Raw genomic sequence first — 18,318 nt, forward strand, 5'->3', positions numbered from 1 at the left:
TCTGAGACTCCATAATCCTGAAACTACACAAAACAGTTCTGTGAGTGCTGCGTGTACTCCAGTTAACCGCGTCGGCAAAATTGCAGTCCGTAGAAGATGATTATACATCATTCCAGACCAAATGTTAACTGAAAACCTATGCTGGTGAGATCTTTCAGCAGTGGCATTTTGGTTCTCACAGTTCAAGACGTGGCTCGTCAGAGTGGTACATAACAAGTACGCAGAAAGTAGGCCTAATGTTTAAATAACATGTATGTATGGGAGCTAGCGCAGTTGACAACCGTTACGTAATCTGCGCCAACAGGATATGCCAAAGTGCGTGTGGTGGTTCAAGGTTCGTTACGGAACCTCTATACCGCGGAATTTTCAAAATTCCATACTCTTGCATCGCATCTTACAACGCCAATATGCTCTGGACGCTGACTGCCTGTTTCTTGAAGGTCTACAGGTAAGTGGAGCAAAGATTCCTCCTGTTAGAGAACCAATGCTCAAAAGTTGGACGAGAGTTTCTACCATTCCCCTCCCCCTTCCTCCTAGCGTAACACATAATCGTGCAATTGAGCTATAATCTATGCTGGATCCAGAACCTGATAGAAAAAGAACAAGAAGCGGAAGTGTGGTAAGGCATATTGAAAGGTTAGAGGCAGAACAACTATGATTCTGCTACAGCGCATTGCGCGCTATGGCTCGTGCACCTCGTTAATGCTCATAGCTCTGACAGGTTAGAAGAATGTGTCACACGTGCACCGTTTCCTCGCTAGGAGTCCATGATGAAAGTTTTTGTGCTAACTGTGTTCAGAGAGGGTGTTCAAACTGTCGTGTGATGAATATTGTTTTACAGATGTTGTTGGAAATTTCATTCGTTTATGTTAATGCACAACTGGCATTGCGTGCAAATGGTTTTGTAACTCTCAGAACCACCAGGAGTCTTACAAATAATGGCTACAGCCTCAGCAAAACGGGCAACCTGCTCTTCTGGAGTTCCTGTCAGCGTCTCATACACCAAACGGTTCACCTCCCCACTACAAAAAGAAACCATTGGGATGTCAGCACCATTTTCGAAGCAATATTCATCACACCGCAGTTTGAACGTCGTCCCTGAACATTACTACCACCAAAAACCTTCAAGAGCTCCTAGCGGGGAGACGGTGCACCTCTGACATATTCGTCGCATAAAAAAGTGATTCTTTTATCTCCTCTATAAATTCTAAGATTTTGCACGCGTAGTTTTTTACGCCTTATACATACCGTTACTCAAATTTTGTCTCTTGAGGTCCAAAACTGCCTGTCATTTTAAAATTCTGAAAGGCCAGGACAAACAACGTTTAGGTTAAAATTTTAATGATGTTACGGTGTCGCAGATACAGACATGACATTTTTCAATATGTTTTGCAATATTTTAAAACGAGAATAAGATACCATGTTGCCGTGGGCGAAACATTGCGTTTCTCAATGTGTTTACTTGAAATTATTGGATGTTACGTTTTAGTGACAACGTTTCTTAGAACATCTTACGGGAAGAACTGGCAAGTAGTCTTACATGGCATACTATCGTTAGTAGTACTTTTTCTCTTGAGATAAACGGTTGGACAGTCATTTGACGTGTCGGGCCACTTACATTGTGTGATTGTGGGATACTAATTTTGTTTGGCTTTCAGATGATATGTACATTGTGATAAATGGCAAATTGAGTTTAGTTTTCCACAGGGCTGTTAATTAAATATTCACTGAAATTTAGTCAGTTCTTTCCAGTTAAACTTTGAGAAAACTCAGGATACAGTTCAGGACCTACAAGAAGTTGACACTGTCACATTCTTGAAATTAAGACCTCATCTCAAATACAGTTGAGAGGGACATGTTACTGAACTACAGAAACTTCTAGGCAAAATGTTGTTTGGCATGCAAAAGTCGTCTGACGTACATTATGTAAAAATAAAAAATTTGAAAGGCCTTCGTTTATTTTTATTCTATATTGTCGTACGGTATAATATTCTGTGATGATTTCTCAAACGAAACTAAATTTTTCCAAGTCTAATAGTGTGTAATATGAATTACTTGCGATGTAGGTTCAAGAACGTCCTCCAGAAGAATTGAATTCGCTAACTACCGAGTCTCAGCATATTTACTCCTTAGTGAAATTTGTCGTAAATAGCATATCTCTTAAGCTTTCTCGGCAAAACTGATGGTTTACAAGTTTTAAGATTTGTAGCCGAGTTGACAGAGGCTTCCGCTGAAGTAAAGCGTGGGATGTGACTCAGTTTCCGTAAATCACCTCAAAAAACATTTTTTACATTTGGCATTGACTTTTGTATACATTTGCATGTTTATGAGTAGTTTTGTTCAGTTTGTAAATGAAAAGTGTTTCAAATATTTGACTTATTTCACATACTTGAGAACTATATCACTTAGGATTTGTGGGAAGAGGAGGAGGAGGAGGAGGATATTAGTGTTTAACGTCCCGTCGACAACGAGGTCATTAGAGACGGAGCGCAAGCTCGGGTTAGGGAAAGATGGGGAAGGAAATCGGCCGTGCCCTTTCAAAGGAACCATCCCGGCATTTGCCTGAAGCGATTTAGGGAAATCACGGAAAACCTAAATCAGGATGACCGGAGACGGGATTGAACCGTCGTCCTCCCGAATGCGAGTCCAGTGTGCTAACCACTGCGCCACCTCGCTCGGTATTTGTGGGAAGAACACTATTATATTAGGTTCTGCACTGAATATATGTTATGTATCGTTGATTTGTTGACATACTCTGCAAACTCTCGGCTCTCCTCACTATGCGTCAGTAGAAAGAACAGTGTATCTTACGTATCTTAATTCATCAGTTATTACTAATCATCTCATAACTGATTGCTCAAAAGTACTGCAAAGGTTCAACGTCCGTAGAAAATACTCGACTCGATCAATCATTAAGCGGTCACACAAGATGCGAGGCTACGCATTGTAAATGGAGACTTGTGGTCAGCCCAAGTTGCGACTGTGGAGCACCTGAGCAGACCCAGGACCAGATCATAAAAGTGTGCTCTATGTGGTGGATCAGCTGAGGACTTCATAGAAGCTACACCTTATGCTATGAATTGGATACTGATCTGGACTTAGATGTGTAGTCAACTACTAGTGTCTCATGTTACATATCTTAATTCTGTTTTTTTGTTGTGACTCGCTTATGATGTCTTTAATGTTGTCTTATATGCGTTGCACATTAGTATTTTTGTTTCTCACTTTGTTTATATGTGCTGCTGCCATGTTTTATACGATAAATAAATAAAATTCATTAGTATCCGAGAGCCCTTTGCAGCCGTGATAAGGCCCTTGCGCAGCTCTAATGACATCTCTCCCTACGTTTGTCTGTTCAAATGTGTGTGAAATCTTATGGGACTTAACTGCTAAGGTCATCAGTCCCTAAGCTTACACACTATTTAATCTAAATTATCCTAAGGACACACACACACACGCACACGCACACGCACACGCACACGCACACGCACACGCACACGCACACGCACACGCACACACACACACACACACACACACACACACACACACACATTCCCGAGGGAGGACTCGAACCTCCGCCGGGATCAGCCGCACAGTCCATGACTGCAGCGCCCTGACCGCTCGGCTAATCCCGCGCGGCACGTTTGTCTGTGGAATACCGAATCTCACACATGTTGGTTGTGGAACATTTAACAGCAAGGACGTGTAGCTGAAATAACGCGTTAAGGGTTCTCCGCGGAGAGAACACCATGGGTGGCGGCTGAAACCCGTGCTAAATTGGGCACCGCGTTATTACATTTACCCAGTATCGTCTTCAGTTATTTGCCCGTGGACAGTGGTTGGCACTTGTGTTACTGCTGACTGCTGGCTAAATGTGCTCCTGTTAGAATGATCCGTCCTCGTCGGTTAATATTTTTCTTGACTAGGTTCCAAGATGTGTGGAACAGGGAATGGGTGCCCCTAGATATGTCTACCGACGGACGCATTAAATCTCAACGGACATAGTTTCTGACTGGGAGCCGTTTAGTGATTGAGAAGAATTCGTAGTGAACCAAAATCCACTGAGAATTAAAATTGAAGAAATCTCAAATTACACTACTGGCCATTACAATTGATACACCAAGAAGAAATGCAGATGATAAACGGGATTTCATTGGACAAATATATTATACTAGAACTGACACCTGATTACATTTTCACGCAATTTGGGTACATAGATCCTGAGAAATCAGTACACAGAATAACCACCTCTGGCCGTAATAACGGCCTTGATACGCCTGGGCATTGAGTCAAACAGAGCTTGGATGGCGTGTACAGGTACAGCTGCCCATGCAGCTTCAACACGATACCACAGTTCATCAAGAGTAGCGATTGGCGTATTGTGAAGAGCCAGTTCCTCTGCCACCATTGGCCAGACGTTTTCAATTGGTGACAGATCTGGAGAATGTGCTGGCCAGGGCAGCAGTCGAACATTTTCTGTATCCAGAAAGGCCCGTACAGGACCTGCAACATGCGGTCGTGCATTATCCTGCTGAAATGTAGGGTTTCACAGGGATCGAATGAAGGGTAGAGCCACGGATCGTAACACATCTTAAGTGTCACGTCCACTATTCAAAGTGCCGTCAATGCGACCAAGAAGTGACCGAGACGTGTAACCAATTGGACCCCATACCATCACGCCGGGCGATACGCCAGTATGGCGATGACGAATACACGCTTCCAATGTGCGTTCCCCGCGATGTCGCCAAACACGGATGCGACCATCATGATGCTGTAAACGGAACTTGGATTCATCCGAAAAAATGACGTTTTGCCATTTGTGCACCCAGGTTCGTCGTTGAGTACACCATCACAGGCGCTCCTGTCTGTGATGCAGCGTCAAGGGTAACAGCAGCCATGGTCTCCGAGCTGATAGTCCATGCTACTGCAAACGTCGTCGAACTGTTCGTGCAGATGGTTGTTGTGTTGCAAACGTCCCCATCTGTTGACTCATGAATCGAGAGGTGGCTGCACGATCCGTTACAGCCATGCGGATAAGATGCATGTCATCTCGACTGCTAGTGATACGAGCATGTTGGGATCCAGCACGGCGTTCCGTATTATCCTCCTGAACCCACCGATTCCATATTCTGCTAACAGTCATTGGATCTCGACCAACGCGAGCAGCAATGCCGCGATACGATAAACCGCAATAGCGATAGGCTACAATCCGACCTTTATCAAAGTCGGAAACGTGATGGTACGCATTTCTCCTCCTTACACGAGGCATCACAACAACGTTTCACCAGGCAACGCCGGTCAAATGCTGTTTCTGTATGAGAAATCAGTTGGAAACTTTCCTCATGTCAGCACGTTGTAGGTGTCGCCATCGGCGTCAACCTTGTGTGAATGCTCTGAATAGCTAATCATTTGCATATCGCAGCATCTTCTTCCTGTCGGTTAAATTTCGCGCATGTAGCACGTCATCTTCGTGGTGTAGCAATTTTAATGGCCAGTAGTGTAATTGTATGGGAGTTAATCCCATATGCGACACGTCCTGAGCCCTGACAAAAAATCTTTATTTAAAATCAATTAAAACCGAAGTTTGGTGTGATGATCGCCGCATTTTACTATACATAGTCCTACTGCTTGCATCCGACCTTTCAACTGGCGTACTCTGTCATTTATAGGGGCTCCAACAATTTAACACACTCTTCGAACCACTGGGCAACGTACGATATTTCACGTACCCAAATCATTACCAGAGTTGAAAGAAACAATAAGCATCTTAAAAAATCCTAGAGCTAACTGGGGATCGAAGCCACGAACATTTGGAATGTGGATGATGGATTCCTGTAGGTTCACAGAACTATTTTATTCCGCAGTCACCTGACAGTGTTGTCACTTCACACGTAAAACGTAGCAAAACCACCCTCACGATTCATTAGAGGAAACAAACTACTTATACAATAACCTCTGAATTCCGGTGCTTACATTCCATAGATATCTGGTAGAGTACTTTGTCACTTGTGTTACTATCATGGCTATCCCAAACAATCAAAATTATTGGCGCCTAGACTATGATTAATATTGAGGATAAAATCTTGAGTACTCGTCGTCCATCGTAAATGGTGGAATAATTTGCTCTTCGTATCTTTCTCAGCTTTTTCTGTTCCCTCCTTTCTTCAAGCGCCTGCCCGTTGAGGCTTGTCAACATCTGAGTGACACTTAACTGTGGCAATTAATAAAATGTTCCGACCTATTATTCTATAGTCGAATGGATTTCACATTAATCAGGCTAGCCGAGCGGTCTAAGGCGCTGCAGTCACGGACTGTGCGACTGGTCCCGGCGGAGGTTCGAGTCCTCCCTCGGGCATGGGTTTGTGTGTCCGTCTCTAATGATTATGTCTGTAAACACTACGTTTCTCCTTGCTGCAATACTAGCATTAAATTTTCTAGGTGCCTTTTATATGAAGGGCAAGAAGACTTCACATTAATGTGAAATCCATTCGACCACTACATAATAGCCCGGAACATTTTATTAATTGTGACATTTCCCGCCGTGAAAGTTTACATTTTGCAACTCGTTCGTGTGTCAAACAAATCCGTTTATGAAAATTAGACGTATTCGTCATCAGGGAGTGTCCGCGATAGTTACTTACACAAAACTGTCCAAATTGAGTTTCCAGACCGCTTATCCGTCCTGCGCTACACGGACTGAACAAGTAATACGGAAACCCTGATTTAAAAAAAAAAAGTTCAAAGTGTGTGAAATCTTATGGGACTTAACTGCTAAGGTCATCAGTACCTAAGCTTACACACTACTTAACCTAAATTATCCTAATGACAAACACACACACCCATGCCCGAGGGAGGACTCGAACCTCCGCCAGGACCAGTCGCACAGTCCGTGACTGCAGCACCTTAGACCGCTCGGCTAACCTGATTTAAAAATATCACTGTTCGAGATTACCTTTCTCGTAACACAGTTATATTGTCTTTCTGTTTCTCCTCGTGTAGCAATGTCTCTGGAAAAGCTTCGAAGAGCAAGTGCAACGTCTGTGATCGTCCTGTTGTGTTATGTTGATCTGCCGTGATGTCATCTCCCAAACGTGGAGGATCAGTGACCTCAGGGCTTAATGAGAACGGCGGTAGCTGGTAATTTCCGTAAAGGTAAGTTTGATACCAGGCTCACCCAGTTTCCAACAGGGGATTGAGTATTTCAAAATAATAATTCCCGCAGTAACAAGGCAGTAATGTAAAAAACTGGTTTTATCTGAATGTAGATAAGCCGACAGGTTTTCCCTAGTCTTAAACATTGTCCAGTTTCTTGCGAGATATTGTAGAAAGTCTCACTTATTATCGTTGATGGAGGTGCAATGTCCAAACATTCGTTTTGGCCATGCTTATAAATGTTTTGCGTAGCTCCCTTATGCAAATGCCGGTATGGTTCCCTGAAAAAGGCTAAGGTCAACTGCCTTGCCACAACCATCACCGATATGAGGTTTCAAACCGTCTCTAATGATTATGTCTGTAAACAGTACGTTTCTCCTTGCTGCAATACTAGCATTAAATTTTCTAGGTGCCTTTTATATGAGGGGCAAGAAGACTTAATTTTTACATAAATAAAATGATACTTACAGTAGGTAAAAAAAATAGACCGTGAACTGTTTTCAATGTATTTTTAATGTATGTAAAAACAGAACTGTTTGCTATTCCAGGGTATCCATTGAAGGTCTCTTTCGTATAAAATATGAAACGCGTCTGAGAAATGAAATACTAATATTGCAGCAAGGAAAAGGGTCTCCTTTATGAACCAGTATTTACATAGTTGCTGCGAAAAATGTCCACACCGAGAAATTTGTCTGACTACGTGGTTGACGGGACCTTGAATTGTAACGGTCTCTCCTCCACATTACCACATTATTTTGTCCAAAATCTGTATTTAAGAATGTCACAATGCATTACTTACTTTCAAAACCTGCACGTAAGCGATAATGACGGGGAATAGAAGCAAGTGAAAATCAACTTGATTCTTTCAATGGGTGAATATGCGTAAGAATTTGCTCATCTTCCGGAAACAATTAATACTAGGTCGCTGCCACAAAGACGAGTGTGGGTTACTTGTGTTTTTTTCAAGTCATTCCAACACACATGGAGGCATGCAAGACGGTTGTATCGAAATATAAAAGGAAGGAAGGAAGGAAGATTAGGGTTTATCGACCCATCGACGACGAGGTTATTAGAGACTGAGCGCCAGTTCGGATGGGGAAGGAAATCGGCTGTCTTTTTTTCATAGGAACCTTCCCAGAGTTTGCTGTAACCACGGAAAACTTAAACTTGGATGGATTTGAATTGCTGCTTCTTTACAACAGCGCCACTTCGCTCAGTCGACCAGTTTTTTAGTATTGTTTAAAAGTTTGGGAGCCTTAGGAGGTTGCATTAATGGAAGAGATCAAGCAGTGCGCTTCGGCTCGAGGTTCGTTTAGTCATCGCGGTAGTGCCACAGCAATGCTCAACGAAATGCAGTGGAAGACGCTACAATAGAGGGAGCCGTTTTGTATCTTGGAAAACCATGTGAAATTCTGAGACTCCACGTTGCAAAACGGGTCACGTAACGTATTATTTGTTATAATTTGGCCTACAGCTCGCGTGGGGAAACTGTGACTTGTACAGAGAGCTGGCAACAGTACTTTTTTAAACGTACCATTCGCGAATGGAAAGGGGAAAAAAGGAGGAACGCTTTGTCTCCTCCGCCACACACCTTACGGTGGTCTGCGGAGCTAAGATATGGATGTAAACTTCCCTCCGTATCACCAAAACGCATCCATTCCAACTGTTCTGCTGCGTGCAGTAGGTATGCAACACAGGTGGTTTTATCGGATCCAAAGTCTGTTTCGGTCGCTGGGCATTTGTTTTATCGAAGTCGGAGATGGTATTTTATTATTCTGAATAACAATAACACTCTTTAAAATTTTCAATTTGTCTATATAAATTATAAAAATGTATGTATGTACCAATGTATGTATGTATGTTTCACATCTCCTCCTAAGCCACTGGACTGATTTCAACCAAACTTGGTACATACATTGTTTACTGTCTCGAAAGGATCACTGAGAGGGTAAAAACCATCCACCTATTAATGGTGTGAGGGTGAGAAAACAGTGTAGCCCACGACGCGAGGTTACCCATATTTTAGTTACCCAGCGTTCGACAATGATAGCACTTAGGTACTTGCAACAAACTTCACACACAATTTCAAACCTTTATGAAACTTTTTCTTGCTGGCGACTATCCCGAAATGACGAAAAGAAAAAAAAGTTTGTCGCTTACTACATTTTCGCTCTTCATGCAGTAAAACTGTCACATGAAGCATGACGTTTAAATTTATGACTTCTTTAGCACAAATTTTATTCATGGCACATTTTACAGACGGTATTCACATAGATCACTGGATGTCCCAAAAAAATTACATCATTGTACGGCACTTAGTTCAGGAAATATGTCGTCATAAACAGTAAATGCTAGAAAGATATTCCCGGGTTCGATTCCCGGCGGGGTCAGGGATTTTCTCTGCCTCGTGATGACTGGGTGTTGTGTGATGTCCTTAGGTTAGTTAGGTTTAAGTAGTTCTAAGGTCTAGGGGACTGATGACCATAGATGTTAAGTCCCATAGTGCTCAGAGCCATTTTTTGCTAGAAAGATACGGCGTCATGCAAGACGTTTAAATTTATTGCTTTGTTGCCACTAACTCTATTCGCAGTATTTCTCGATAGTATGTACATTCGCCGCTGAGTGTACATACAAAAATATATCCTAGTACCACACATAGTTCAGGAGATATGACGTCAAATACTGAAACGCAAGAAAAAACTGCCGCATCATGCATGACGTTTTAATTTATTACATCTTTACTGCTAACCCTACTCGCAGCACATTTCGCAGACACCAAGCATTTATATCACTGATGTGTGTATAAAATTATATCATTGTACAGCTAATAGTTCAGGAGGTACGACGTCATAAAAATTAAGCTGCGCGAAAATGAAACTGCAGGGCGACATTAGCTAGACATGCAAGAGAAATGCGTAAAAATAAGCCTGAAATATGTGAAACTTAGGTAAAATGTATTTGGCATGTGCGTAGGCGAGCAAAGCACAGGTAAAAAGCTCATCCTAAACCCCTGGAACGATTTAAATCAAATTTGGTGCAGATATTAGGTACAATCTGGATAAAAATTCGGTAATGATAAGAACCACTAGCCTCCTATTGGGGTGAGCGTGATAACGTGGAGAGAGAAGGGAGAACGAGAAATGGACAGACATTGAGGGGGAAGGCACAGTTAGGAGGAGGAGGAGGAGGAGGAGGAGGAGGAGGGGATGGGCAGATGTGGGGGAGGGATAAATGAACAGAGAGAGGGGAGAAGAGGAGATGGACAGAGATGGGAAAGGACAGAGAGAGGGAAAGGAGGATATGGACAGAGAGAGGAGCAGGAGGAGATGGGCAGTATTGATAAAAAGGTACAGTGAAAATTAAGCAAAGCAGAGCAAGTGATCCTAATACTGAAAAGTTACTTTCAGTTAAAAGTTACTTCTAGTAAATAGTAACTTTCATTATATCTTTGTTAAAAAACGTAAATTACTAAATTTCAGTTTAGCTGAACCGTCAATCAAATACATTTGCGTGTAAAGTAACTTATGGCTTCGCACCCTTCCAGTCATTTTTTTAAGGGATCGTACATTAACGCTGCTCCACCAAAAATTTGTTCATTTGCAATGACCCCGGCGAAAGAGACAAAATAGGTCGCACTATGTGATGATATATTTGTGATTTGTTTTCCAGCACGAGTAAGGATCCTTCAACATAGGAACACATTTTAATCTGTGGCAGTCATTGTGCAACCTTTCCCTTCAAGAGAAGTTGTCGAGAAGTTATTTCTTAGCTCTGGTGCTATCATTATCATTGTCACCATTGCAGCTCATTAAAATACATTGCCGGAAAAAGTTGCAACACAAAAAAATAATTAATGTAGTGTCATGAAATTTCGGAACTACATTTGTCTAGGTAACATATTTAAGTGATTAATACTGGAAGATCACACCTTAATTTTAACGCTAGACAAGCCATTGCAAACGTGAAATGCTGATTCATTAATAATCTGTACAACCGGCAGAATACTGAATGTAAATATGCACGAATTGTGTAAACAAGTGCCAGATCTCAGTTTGTGGGATGGAGTTCCATGCATGTTGCATTTGGTCGGTCAATACAGGGACAGTCAATGCTGTTTGTGTATGGTGTCCCATATGTGCTCGATTGTAGACACTTCTGGTGATCGACCAGGCCAAGACAATATGTGGACACTCTGTAGAGCATGTTAGGTTACAACAGCGGCGTGTGGGCGACCGTTATCCTGTTGGAGAACACCCCCTGGAACGCTGTTCATGCATGGCGGCCCAACAGGTCTAATCCGCACACTTAAGTACAAAATTTGCAGTTAGGACGCGGGGGATAACCACGAGATTGCTGCTGCTGCTGCTTCTTCTTTCATATGAAGTCGCACCCCAGATAACTCCAGGTGTACGTCCAGAGTGTCGAGCATGCGGACGAGTTGGGTACAGGCCCTCAACAGACCACCTCCTAATCAACACACGGCCATCATTGGCATCGAGGCAGAACCGGCTTTCATCAGAAAACACAACAGACCTGCACCCTGCTCTTCAATGAGCTCTCGCTTGACACCACTGAAGTCCCAAATGGCTGTAGTTTGGAGTCAGTGGAATGCACGCAACAGGGCGTCTGTCTCGAAGATATTCTTGTAGTAACCGATTTGTAACAGTTGTTGTGTCACTGCGGCGCCAACTGCTGCTGCAGCTGCAGTACGATGCGCCAGAGCCATACGCCGTACACGATGGTCTCCCCTCTCGGTAGTGCCACGTTGCCGTCCAGAGCCCGGTCTTCCTGCGTCGGTACATTCTCGTGTCAGCAATCGTGCACAGTGGCTTCATTCTTCCCAAGTCTTTCTGTAATATCCCAGAAGGAACATCCAGCTTCTAGTAGACCTATTACACGACCTCGTTCAAAGTTAGTGAAGTGTCGATAATGCATTCTTGACTATAATCAACTCAGCACGTTCAGTGTCAAAGGTAACTAACGCTCACCATCGTTACAACGTCTGTTTAACGCAATCCTGATTTGCATCTTCATAGTGTCGCTACTAGCGCCACTGTTTCGCAATTGGTCTGAAATTTGAATAGAATTATTTCACATGTAGAAATATGCCTGCTAACATTCGTTTACGCCATACAACTTCTTCTTGAGATTGCGATTTCTTTTCGTTAATGTATTTGATAACAAAAATTAGATATTTCTTTTACCTATTATTGTTACAGTTTCAAAGCTAATGCTAGATTCAGTAGCTTCTACTGTACCTCATGTCTATGATCTTCCTCGTTTTCTTGTTGGGGTGTAAAAATCCCATAGTGCTCAGAGCCATTTGAACCATTTTTGTTAAACTTGTGAGAGTTAGTTGCTATTTCAGTTCTTAAATCAGTTGCATGACACCCTTTTCAGATGGTTTAGACCAACGATTTTCACATGATATATTTCTGTGAACTGAAGTTCCTTGGAAGTTAGGGCTAAGACGATTATGGTTTACTGACGTAAACGAATAATTATTACTATATGAAAATGTCTATTTTATTGTTATTATTAGGCCTATGTGTCCAATAATAAAAGGCACTACGGCAAATTATATTTGGTGGAGGAGGGGACAGATAGTAAGAAACTGTGATTGTCCCCCTTTTGTTTGTGTTGTCCTCATCATCGTTCGAGACGTGGCGAGACTGGAAATGGAAAGTATGGGAACTTATATGGGTGCTGATGACCACGATGTTGAGCGCCCCACAAACCAACATCGTCACCATCACCCCTTTTCCCCCTTCCCCCTCTCCCATCCAGCACCGAACCCTGAGTTCTCACCAGTTTCTGACCTTTAGGAGTCTGAGGCGAAGCTCCCTTACATCCCTAGCGACTTGGTATTGGTAAAATGATTGGTCAGCTGTCAAAAATTAATGGAATTGGCGAAGAAGTTGTGTACGTGGCTCATTCCAAGCTCCTGAGCTCTAAAAGAATTCTCTAGCCTCTAGAGGAATGCTTCCCAATCTTTCTTAGACCATTACCTCTGAGTGCAACCACCCCCCCCCCCTTGCCAAGTGCTGTCCCCCCCCCCCCTCCCCCCAAAAAAAACCCCCCCCCCCACACACACACACACACACACACACACACACACACACACACACACACACGCGCACACGCACACGCACACACACACACACACACACACACACACACACACCAACTTTAGCACGCAACTAAACTGGTAGAATGAAATACTTTTACTTTTAAACTGATGAGAGATGAATGATAATTTGTTTGTGTATGTATGTAGAGGAGGAGAGGGACATTGTTAGTATGAAAGACGAAGGATTCGTGGTGCATTACATGTGCTACCCACAACTCCTTCTCACATAAGAAAGCTAACTACTCACAGTGACGGTAGACACTTTTTACAAAACATGCTTCCCCTACATGACACCTCTCCGTTGTGGCACTTGCTTGATCTGCACACTGCAATCCCACTTAAAATCAACCAAGTTAAAATGTAGGCACTATACTTACTGTTCGTAAATAACTTCATTGCTGCACTGCTTACTTCTGAACTGGCAGAAATTGGAAGACTTCAGGCTGCTGATGCTTTGTGTCTGAACACAACCACTAACAGTAATAATAATAATAATAATAATAATATACTGTGTACAGCACTGTCGTAGCCCTTGTGTAGTTACTGCTTTGTCGTACTTTCAATTAATTCACTTATCTGTTTCGAAGGGAGTAATGGAGCAATTTGTGGACTACTACAGGCACTATCTACAACTTGCAGAAGACATTTTCTTGAGATATTCAGCATTTGTTACGTAGATGTCTTACTTGGGACAAAGCGCACCATATCTGTGTAGTGAGTGGACTATGTGAGGAACCTGTAACCTCCACCGCATTAATGCTACTAATTGAAAAAAGTAATTGTCAATGACTTATATAATGAGTATTAGAGTCTTAGAAAAGTGTAATAATAACGATGACCATTTGAAAATTATTTAGTTTCATGATTGAAACAGAATAGAATCGTTTAGTTCCCTCTCCCCCCCCCCCCCCCCCCCCCCAGAAAATGTAAGGGGGGTAATTACCTCCACTGTTCTAGAGGACAACGACGCGCTCCATTGCTGAGGCGGCTAAACCGAACGCCTACGGACTACCTGCCAGCGAAGGGTACGAAAAACAGGTGACGCTGGGGTGCTTCCCGGCGGACGAGATTTCGCATGTTGCGCTGCGGCGCTGCGCGACGACCTTGAGGCCTGGTCTGCTGCGCATGCGCGGTGGGGAGCCGGCGCGCGATATGAGTACCTGGCGCGAGCCGAGCCGCTCAGTTCGGCGTCGCGCTCACAGCTACTCAGTCGATGATCAACTCTGACTCGCGCATTCCTGCAGCTGTCAGGTAGGCGACCACGCGCCGTCCACCTCGCAAATCTCTGACACAGGCTTCATTTCAACTGCGAAACAGCACTATTGCTTCAGGACTGCTGTCATTTCTATTGTGTCATGTCGCATCTTTTTTCACCTGATCTTCCGGTTGGTGTAAACGAAGTCCGTCGTGGCGCTCTTAAGTTCTTACAGTATCTTCGTCAGCAATGCTGGGTAGTTCATTGAGACTCAATCTCGTTGTCAACTTACGAAATCAGTTACTGTGTGTTCAGTGATGTTTGAAATTGTGTGTTTGGGCAAGATACCGCTTTGGTAAAGGGTTCCAATCTCTTCCAGGTAGCGGAGATGCATGGAATTATGTCCCATCCTGTCGGGAAAACTAAGCTACTATGTCAAAAAGTCGTGGATGTATAGTGCATATTAATTCACTGCAGGGGAAAGAGTAAAGGGAGAATGGAATGCAGACAGGAAACCAATGTTTCTGTTGGTTATTGTTTAAGAAACTGACTTGGACTATGGTAGGTCGTTATCAGTAATCTTCGATAACTAGTTTGACCAACATTCACTTCCTGTGAGAGAGAGACACTTCCAACTTTTCAAATGTTGCGTTCATGTTTCGCAATTAACTTTGTTGTAAAAGAAAAATTTTATATTCGCTCATAGTTGTGTTCATCTTTGAGGTTACCAATGAGTGCCTGTTACGCTACTTTGTGTTCTAAGCAGTTTCTAAATACGAATGCGTAACTGTGATTTTGTGGTATTCTGATATTAGTAAACCATAACACTGACATGTTTAGCCTCTATTTTCGTGTGTATTCGTTCAGTTTGTAACATGTGTGTAAAATGTCTGCAAAAACGCACAGAGTGAAAATTGTAGACTTTGAGCTGGGGAGACAATCGAGTGCCCTGTTGTGACGCAAATCTTTTGATAAAAATAAGCCGAATTGATACATCAGTACTGGAGCGTCCTGCGTTTCGTAATCGAGTTAACAGATTCAAAAGAAAAACCTGTTTAACCCTCTTTCTACCACCGGGACGTATGTGTCCCACGACAGGCTATCACAAAACTAGCAGGAATTTCGTGCATGCTGTTGCTATGTATCAATGTCCATTGGTAGCGGGAAGCCTGCTAATCGTTGGCAGAACTCCTCTATACTGCGCCTAGACTGCGCTCTCTTGAGGTTCCATTGTTAACCCTCTGCTCCGTATTGTAGAATTGTATTAGCTGGCGACTGATGATAGGCAACCCAATCAGCAAATTTGTAATGCGGGCTGCTATCGCGCCTACCCGGACAATTTGTGTCAATGAACTACACGCACCTATTGACGTTTACCGCGGCACAAACAGGGCTCATATTTAACACCTGTAATGTGAGTTACAAACTTGGAGAGAGGCTCTATCCACTGATATGTGTCTGTTTCCTGTATGTCTTTTAGTTTCTGCACTGTCTTTTGAAACCCCAGATGTACTTAACGAATAAACCTGTATGTCCCAACCCTCCTCGCGTTTGAAAACGAGACAAAGGAATCATTTTTTCATGTTGTTCTATCTGACTGCGACATTAATTAAGATAAGTATACTTCTTGCTCGGGAAAAAAGTGGCTGTCGAAGGGTTAAGCTGACTGCTTTGCGTAATACCTCCTACATATCTATGTCTACGTACGTACTCCGCCAGCCACCATACTGTGCATGGCGGAGGGTACCCTGTACCACTACTAATCATTTTATTTCCTGTTCAAATGGCTCTAAACACTATGGAACTTAACATCTGAGGTCATCAGTCCCCTAGAGTTAGAACAACTTAAACCTAATCAACACACATCCATGCCCGAGGCAGGATTCGAACCTGTGACCGTAGCAGCAGCGCGGTTCCGGAATGAAGCGCCTAGAACCGCTCGGCCACAGAGGCCGGCCTTTCCTCTTCCATTCGCAAATAGTGTGTGGGAAAAACGATTGTTTGTATGGCTCCGTATGAGCCAATAATTCTCGTATCTTATCTCCGCAGTCAACTTCAAATGCTGGTTCTCTAAATTTTCTCATTAGCGTTCCTCGAAAAGAAAATCGCCTTCCACCCAGACATTCCCGTTTGAGTTTCCGAAGCATTTCCGTAATACATGCATGGTGTTCGAACCTGCCAGTAGCAAATCTAGTAACCAGCCCCTGAATTCCTTCAGTGTCTTCCTTTAATCCGACTTGGTGCAGATCCCAAACACTCCGCAGTACTCAAGAATTGGTCGCACTAGCGTCCTATACGCGGTCTCCTTTACAGACGAACCACACTTTCCTAAAATTCTCACAATAAACCGAAACCGTCCATTCGCCTTCCCTAACACAATTCCCACATGCTCGTTCCATTTCATATCGCTTTGCAGCATTACACCTAGATATTTAAACGACGTGACTATGTCCAGCAGTACTCTGCTAATGCTGTGTCCGTACATTACTGGTTTGTTTTTCCTACTCATCCGCATTAACCTACATTTCTCTACATTTAGAAGCAACTAGAAATTTTGTCTAAGTCATCCTGTATCCTCCTACATTCACTCAACTTCGATACCTCCCGCACACCACAGCATCATCAGCATACCGCCGCAGATTACTGCCCAACCTGTCCGCCAGGTCACTTATGCACGTAGAAAATAATAGCCCTCCTATCACACTTCCCTGGTGCACTGCTCACCGTACCCTTGTCCCCTGTCTTTCGTAAACATTCGCCGTCGAGGACAACATACTGGGTTCTATTACTTAGGAAATTTGCGAGCCACTCACCTATCGGAGATCCTATTACAGCCGGCCGGAGTGGCCGTGCGGTTCTGGGCGCTACAGTCTGGAACCGAGCGACCGCTACGGTCGCAGGTTCGAATCCTGCCTCGGGCATGGATGTGTGTGATGTCTTTAGGTTAGTTAGGTTTAATTAGTTCTAAGTTCTAGGCGACTGATGACCTCAGAAGTTAAGTCGCATAGCGCTCAGAGCCATCCTATTCCATATGGTCGACCCTTTGTTAACAGTTTGCAGTGGGGCACCGTGTCAAATGCTTTTCAGAATCTAGAAATATGAAATCTGCCTGTTGCCCTTCACCTGTAGTTCGCAGTTTATCATGTGAGAATAGGGCAAGCCGACTATCGGACGAGCGATGTTTTCTAGAACCGTGCTGATTCGTGGACAAAAGCTTTTCGGTCTCCAGGAAATTTATTATATTCGAACTCAGAATATGTTCAAGAACTCTGCAGCAAACCGATGTTAAGGATACAAGTCTGTAATTTTGCGGGCCCGTTCTTTTCCCCTTCTTTTATTCACGAGTCACCTGCCCACAGAGAAAAAGTTGACACGATGCAACAGACCGTAACAGATAACAGAGAAATTAAAATTTATATATTCGTCCGTGGAAGAAATCTGCCGGATAACCGAACAGGGAACCAAGCGTCAATCCCCACTGGGGAGTTAAACGAACAGAAAAGGCGGATCAAATCCCGACAGGCGTACGTGCAGAGGCACTTCCTTTTTTATTCTTCGGTACTTTTCGTTCTATATCCCTAAAGGTAGAGTTCTGACTCATGGTAGTGTCACGGTCTTGCCAGCCAAACACGCGACTATCTAGTCTCCAAGTTTTGGGAGCGTATTTCAAATTTCAGCATTTGCCTTAAAATATCCCGAAAACCTTGGCGAGAACTCGAGAACGGGACCTATTTTTATTTTTGTACAGATTACAGTCGACACGTGTAATTTACCTATGTCGCAAGTGAAGCAATCGAAGCAACGTGTCAGAAATACTGAGACGTTATCAATCAAAAAAACA

General features: G+C 43.3%; 1 protein-coding gene across 3 annotated transcripts in view; it reads left to right on the forward strand.

The window, feature by feature from the left end:
• Positions 1-18,318, forward strand: part of LOC124555277 (solute carrier family 41 member 2-like) — a 507,467-nt gene that overhangs the window by 362,719 nt on the left and 126,430 nt on the right. For 2 of the 3 annotated variants that reach the window (XM_047129148.1, XM_047129150.1), the window contains exon 1: positions 14,462-14,533. The exons of the other annotated variant lie outside the window; for it this stretch is intronic. The gene's annotated coding sequence lies outside the window, so the exon portion shown is untranslated. Of the gene's footprint in view, positions 1-14,461; positions 14,534-18,318 lie in introns of those variants that run through there. 3 annotated transcript variants of the gene reach the window in all.

Source organism: Schistocerca americana, chromosome X (assembly GCF_021461395.2).
Source record: "Schistocerca americana isolate TAMUIC-IGC-003095 chromosome X, iqSchAmer2.1, whole genome shotgun sequence".
NCBI classification, from domain to species: domain Eukaryota; kingdom Metazoa; phylum Arthropoda; class Insecta; order Orthoptera; family Acrididae; genus Schistocerca; species Schistocerca americana.